Consider the following 7281-nt stretch of genomic DNA (forward strand, 5'->3'; position numbering starts at 1 on the left):
TTGACCCCAGTACTCCTTCCTGCCATGGCAGGGGGTTGGAGTAGATGATCTGCTCAGGTCCCTTCTGACCCTAGAAACTATGAAACTACCTATTAGTTGCCTAGTCTAGGGGGTCTTGATCCTTCATGGCAGTACTGTAACGGATAAACAAACAAGGGAGGAGAAGAGCATACAATTATACTCCATCTGGCAGGACTGGGCTGACAAAGTATTCCCAGAGCTGTTTTAACATCATCCATAATCCTGATGCAGAAACCAGGAAGTAATCCAAAAGGCATCTCCATTTCAAGCTCCATTAGAAACACAGTGAAGGAAAGAACCCGGAGCACTCCAAACAGAAACATACTAAGTCAGCAGTGGAGGGTGGGTGAGAATATTTTTAAAACTCCTTAAAGACTATTTGAACCAATATGGAATAAAAGACTAAAGGAATTAAATGACTAATATTTGGCTTGATCAAGGGAAAATTCTATGACCTTGCATATGTTAAGATCAAGCCCGTAGTTTTTTTTTAGAAATATGAGTGTCATTATTTCTTGTTCTAAAATTAGCATTCAGTCATAGACTAACAACTGCCAACTTTGCTTTCTTTAATCAACACCATTTTTTAATTAAGGGTGTATGGTTGTGTGTGGGGGAAGCATCTGAAGGTTGTAAATGTTTAGTTTCTCTTCCCCACCCCCCCTCCTTAAACACTCAAAGAACTTTTTAAAGGCTGAACTGTGGGTCTTTTAAAAATATGTAAATAAAATGAAATACTATACAATTAATGCATTGGCTGAGCTCTATTATGGCAATTTTTTAAAGTTAATCTTGTTTTTATTTCATGCTAAAACTGCAGGCAATTCTGTACTGAGCCAATATGATACAACTGGCATTTAAAACCTGGACTGAAAATGTAAGGTTGGGTCTGCAGGTTATGGGCATGTGTCTGAAGGTGTTGTAAGGCAGGCACTTCCCAGCTCTACTACAGTCTCGGGGCAGGGTCAGCTTTCCCTTCCCAAGCTACAAGTTCATCTCAAGGAGGTAGAGCAGTGCCTCTTCCATTGAGGCAGTACCATACGTAGACTCCTGGCAGCCCTGGGCATAACTTTTAGTATCAGGCCCCCCTTTGCCAGAGATAATTATAATAATAATCAGACAACAGAAAAAAAATTACCATTTTCAGGCCCCCTTTCTGTCCGGCCACCCAGGCAGCTTTCCAGTTCGCCCATGCCTGTGTCCAGGTCTGCACTGAGGAAGCGCATTTTACATCCTGAACTTGTCTAATGTCTTTCTCAACTATAAAGTTGGTCCGATAAAAGATTTTACTAAGCCAATCTCACCTGTGGCCTATTTCCTGAACCATCATGGCTACATTATGACTCGTGAATGCTCTTGTTTAGGCTTTAACTTTATCGGTACAACACAAATGCAGCCCAGCGATCCATAAGGTGCCATGGGGGCACCTGAATTTGTATTTTCTTGGTGCTCTGGTCATTCTCCTTTTCTATCAGCACTGTCTGCTTTTTAGGGGTGTTGCCAAATCCTGTTTGTCACCAGGATATCATACTGCTGAATACAGTGGCATCTCCTCCTGCAGCCATGCTGACCTGATCCCTGAACCCTCCCTCAGTGTCCCCCCAATTCCCATTGCTGGTGCCTCCTTTAACTTGGTGCCTGGAGCTCACGCACCAGTCATCCACCACTAGGTACACCACCGAGCCTTGTTTTCTTTTACATTGGAATGACTCTGAATTAGAAGGCTAGAGCATTGCCCAAATGTCTCAGCAATGTTGTCATCTTTTTTTTTTTTGTCTTTTTACAGGGATTTTTCATTGCCCTGTTATCTACATAGTTTTGCAAAACTATACAATTCTCAATAAACACTTTTATTCTACTGTGTCACACTATCACCACACACATTTGTAAGCAAGGGGGACAGTAACAATCTTTCACATAACCACATGAGCAGGCCTGCTGCTCCTATGCAAGATACTTATTTCCATTTTTGTTTGAATTATTGTACAAATCAGGAACAGGATTGGATTTAATTGCAGGGCCATCAAGCTTTCTTCTATGCAAGCAGCCACAGATTGAACTTTTAATACAATGAAATTGATAGCCTGTGGAACAAATCTGGCCTGCAGGGCCATTGTACCCAGTCCAATGAAGCTGGGGGCCTTTTGCACCATTTTGGCAGCAGGGAAGGGATTTTCACCTGCACAGCAGGTGGATGGTATGGAGAAGCGGTGGTGGCACTGTGAGGGGGATCACTGGCAGTTGTGATGGAGGTGGTGGTGCATGCCAGGTTGGAAGCAGCCCATGTTTGGAGCTAAGCTCTGTTAAAGTGCACCCCTGTTACACTTTAAAAGGTTGCCGACCCCTGGAATAAAGCCTTCAAAACATTGTTCCTTTCTCCCTTCCACATTGTTGTAAGAATAAGATGCTAGTGTTGGCTTTTCTGCAGGAATCCTACACAATGGTGCAATAGAATCAAACTGTTCCTGTTTATAATTTAATATGCTTAAGTCCTAGGGGAGGAGAGTTTGTGCAACTATATCTGTTTGTACTGCACCTATCATTGTCATACTGCTCCATCAGCTTTCTAATCATGGATGCTATCTAATCAAAGTAATATTATTTCTTTCTTCCAGGGCCTCATTTACCAAACTATTGGCTAATGTTGTCAAAATCAGCCTTTCAAAATTCCCTGCTCCTGCATGTTTGAAGTGAGTGACTGTGGCAGTGCACCAGTTGCACTATGGCAGTGCACCCCCCCCCCCCCAAAGTCAAGTTAAGGTTGGAGGTGTGTGGCAGGGCACAGTGGGTGCCTGCCACTTTGAGGCCCAATCAGCAAGCTAGAGCAAGTGTGGCAGATGAGGCTGACTCTCCTTGAGCAGCCTGCCAATTAAGATGTGAGCAGGTGCAGGCAGTTAGGGGCCTCAAGCGACTGCCAGGGAAGAAGCAGACTGAGGCCAGTGAAGACGGCAGTCAGAGTTTCAGCTGAAGACCTGGGGGAGTTGCATGCCCCAGGCAGGGGCCTGGAGCTTCAGGAACACCCTGAAGGAAAGGGTAGGAACTATGTGGATGGAGGAGGTTCCAGGGGACTCCGGGAGGGTTCCTAGCCTGGCAGATGCTGAGAGTGGGGCAACGGGAGCAGGGCCCCAGAGTGCACCCTGCAGGCTGAGAAGCAGGGGGAGGTGTGGCATTTCCTGGGGGCTGCCCATCCACCAGCAGTCCCAGTACATCATCCAACTGCGGCAGGGTGCAGTTTCAGGTCTTACCCAGGGCCAAGCAGACCATCTAGTCCTCTCCTTGAGCTCTCCCCTGTTCTCTGGAGTGCCTGGGGTCATTTTACTATCTCTGGACCTTGTTCTGCTGCAGGCCTGGCCTTGTACATCTCCGCCTTCAGATAGTCCTACTGACCCCTTTCATTTGGGCACAGGTGGCCCCCGCTTCCACCTCTCTCAAAACATAAAAAAAGGATGAGATGGCCAACATAAAATAAGACTAGACTAGTCCTCTTTTGAACCAAACCATTTTTCAGTTTACACTTTTGCTTCCATCCACTTTGTGTTTTACACATTCAGCTGGGACTGGCAGCATGCGTACCAACATATTACAAGAGCTGCTTAATCTGTACTGCTGAACAAGAAGAACCAGAAATATCTTGAGAGATTTTGTTCCTCGAAGATTTCTACCCTGATTTGTAGATGGAAAAAAGTGAAGTCCCAGTCATTTAAAACGCTTCCATCCCCTGCAGAAAGGGCATGTCTTTTGGAGTAACTTAGTTTCATTCACTAGAATGGTGTTCACATTTAAAGTGTAGTTATGGTCAGAAAGGAGTTCACACAAAGATGATGCCCTCTTACTTTTGGATGTGTTGCCTTTATGTTCCATCTGTTTCTGTTAGTGACAAAAATGTGTGCTCACTCCTCTTGAGGTGGCAGATCCATACAACATGAAAGAGTCAGCTTGATACCGCTGCATCATTATTGCACAGTCTTTCAGAGAAACAACACAAACTGGTTTTTCAGATTCCCAGTTGTTTGCCATGAAAGCATTTAAATACGCCTACCATGCATTTGAAACTTCTTTTAATATAAAAGTCAATGATACTGAAAAACCCTTGGAAGCCCCTGCAAGATGTAAAAGCACTACTTAGAGATGGATCTCTTGTTTAAGATGTAGTGGGGGCATGTGTTCACAGCAAAGGTCACCAAAATTCCTGAAGTCAACACCAGAAGAGGTCTAACTGTGCCAACCTTAAAAATTGTTGCTTTCATGCATGTGTGTTCGTAAATCCTTACCTTTGAATTTGAGCTAGAATTCTTGAGCTTTCTCATGGTACTAATAGTTTGAAACAAAAATGTATTCCTGTCTCCCTGCTTTTTCTGATTCTTCTCTTCTGCTCTTTCACCTTTCCAGTCAATGTGCAAGGGACCTTGAGGATAAGACCTAAAGCATTATTGAAAATGTAATTATTGCTATAGTACATAATGTATAGTTTAAGGTCTGCATGTGGTAAGTCTATAAGGAACAAAGGGCCTATTGATGAAAAGCAATGTTTTTCATGGACTCTAGGTTGGCACAGGAATCCCTATTCTTTTCAAGTTGATTTATCTTAATGATACTGCCGGGAAAAATCTTAGAATCCTGCATAATGTCTTTTCCAATTAGAGACATACACTCTATGAGGCTTTGTACAACTTTACTTTGACTGTTTTTTCTTGGAAAAATTTCGACAGGATGCACAACAGCAGAGAGAGAGCGAGCATTTAATGGTTTTGAGCAAAGCTTTCCTGTTAGGCCCAAAGATAAAACCATGTTAACTGCTATTAGCATTTATTACTGTTCAAGCTTTTACAAAGCCTGTTTTAAATTCAAACAAGACTTCTAATTTCTTTCTTTCAGTTATATATAATACAGGAAAATCATGGTTTGAATTAGCTTTATATTCATATACGGAGAAACTTCCATTGTTAACTCTTACATAGGCCAGATACAGACATTCAAAAAGCTTGAGGCAGAATCAATCTAAGTTGCATGGTTTTCTGTAAGTGGCATAGTTTAGATCAGCAGTGAACAGAGCACATTTGCCCATTGGTAGGGGAAGCATATCTTAGATTGGGTTCTGCCATTTTTAAACCAGTCTACATGTGCCAAACTTCTGTTCTTTTATGGCTATAGACTAGTTTTGTGTGCTGAGCTTCTGTTCTGTAATGGGTATAGAATGATTTATGTTCATTTATACCGGTAAAAGTGTAATGTCTCTACCTTGCCATGCTTAGAGTATTTTAGTCACTTGGCAGAACTCAAGATGGAGCCATACATACATAAAAAATCTACATTTTTTAACTTTTAAGATGTGTGAAAAACATGCTGCAACATGCATGTGTACTCCACCTTTATAATGAACTTTTTGCTGAGGTTGAGTCCCCTTAAAATTTGGAAACATAATACTCCTAGTAAAATCATAGAATCATAGAAGTAGGGTTGGAAGGGACCTTGTAGATCTTCAAGTCCGACCCCCTGCCTGGGCGAGAGAAAAGACTGGACTCAAATGAGTACAGCCACAGGTAGTCATCAAGCCTCTTCTTAAAGACCCCCAGGGTAGGAGCCAGCATCACTTCCCTTGGAAGTTGGCTCCAGCTCCTAGCTGCCCTAACTGTGAAGTAGTTCTTGCAGATGTCTAATCTAAATCTACTCTCTAATAATTTGTGTCCATTGTTCCTTGTCATGCCAGTGTCTCCCCTAAACCCTTCTGGTCCCCCCTAGTGAGTTATATAGGTATGTGTATATATATATATATAAAAAAATAAAGGTATTTGTATGCATATGGGGCTAGGGCTAAGGTGGGGTGTGAGACAGATGGTTGTTTTATTTAGATCAGTAGTCTCCAACCTTTTTAAGTAGGAGATCACCTTTGGCATTTAAAAGCAACCCAAGATCTGCCATGCGTCTCCACCCCTCTCCTTCCCCCTGCCCAACAGGTAAGTCTGTGGGGAAGGGGGGGTCAGATCAAGGCAGAGGAGAAAAAACTATTTGGGGCTGTGCCTCCCCAGGAGGAAGTCCCACCTGGCTGGAGCCCCATTCAGCTTATCCCTGCTCCTGCTTCTGTGCCTCACTGTTGGGGCCATGATCTAGCCCCTGCCCCTTCCCTCCCCCACGGACTGATCTGCTGGCCTGGGGTGTGTGTGCGCATGTATGCAGGCACTCAGCCCCCCACCCCAGCCTTGGTTTGACTCCAAGAGGCTCCTGTAAGAGGCTCTGAGATCTACCGGTGCATCAAGATCCACTGGTTGGTGACTACTGATTTGGATGTAAGCAAAATGAATGAACAGGCTTTCTTGGGTCTTAATTGCTGTTTTCCCCCATGTCTATGATTACATGGGTAATAGTAGCTAGCAGAGGTTTTGGAAATGAAGTGGAAGGTAGGGAGATGAGAAGAGGGAACAGAAGCAAGGTGAGCATAATTCATTCTCTTTTTTTTTTTTTTATGCCTAGTCTTGTGTTGATGAAAGGCAACTGAAAAACTCTTAAGTTTAAAAAAACCCTGCAAAAATATAAATATAAGACCACAAATATAGACAGCAAAGACTGAGAAAAAAATATAAGTTCACTTTGTGAAATTTTCTAGCCCCATCTAAAGGTCCCTGTTAGACATTTGAGTTAAAATTGTTGCTCTTTCTTCTTCTTTTCTTTCTTACTTTAATCTGCCTTTTTTTTTTTTCCAAATGTCCCATGGAAATCCATGCACTGGGACTATTATACTTAATACGACTCCTGTGATGTGTAAATACATCTTGGTATTTGGTAAAGTACAGTATCTTTGCTTTTGCATCTGGCATTTAGAATTTATTTAGTTTGTTAAAAAATACACTTTTAACAAATGCAAGGTACAAAAAGGCAAACTTACTATTTTAAATGATAACCAAGATACAGTCTTTAATCTAAAGATTTTTTTTGGTAAAATTAAGACAAGGCTTTTTAAAATGTTTAATATTAGCCAATAGATCCCCATTTTTGGTATGCTTTCCATGTTAAATTATGTTGACTATGTAAAGATGATGACTCATGGTTTAAAACTGGTGGCAGTGGAATACCTGAAAAATCTAAGGCTACCATGAATTAAAGATGTCAGAGAGTGGATCCTTCATATTGTAGCATCATTTCTCATTAGCTTTGTTGACCTTCCACTGCATATACAGAAGGTAACATTCATTCCTGTTTAGGAGGCTAGCACAAGATCTATCCACCCACTCATTGGGAGAATTCTCCCTCTGCAAACTGGTGTTG

General features: G+C 42.3%; 1 long non-coding RNA gene across 1 annotated transcript in view; it reads right to left on the bottom strand.

The window, feature by feature from the left end:
- LOC109309406 overlaps positions 1-760 on the bottom strand; it is a 7016-nt gene extending 6256 nt beyond the window's left edge. The window contains exon 1 of the long non-coding RNA XR_002100901.1: positions 90-760. This is a non-coding gene — a long non-coding RNA (uncharacterized LOC109309406). The remainder of the gene's footprint in view (positions 1-89) is intronic.
- Positions 761-7281: the final 6521 nt, after the last annotated feature.

This window comes from Crocodylus porosus, unplaced genomic scaffold (genome assembly GCF_001723895.1).
Source record: "Crocodylus porosus isolate Cpor-Errol unplaced genomic scaffold, CroPor_comp1, whole genome shotgun sequence".
NCBI lineage: Eukaryota > Metazoa > Chordata > Crocodylia > Crocodylidae > Crocodylus > Crocodylus porosus.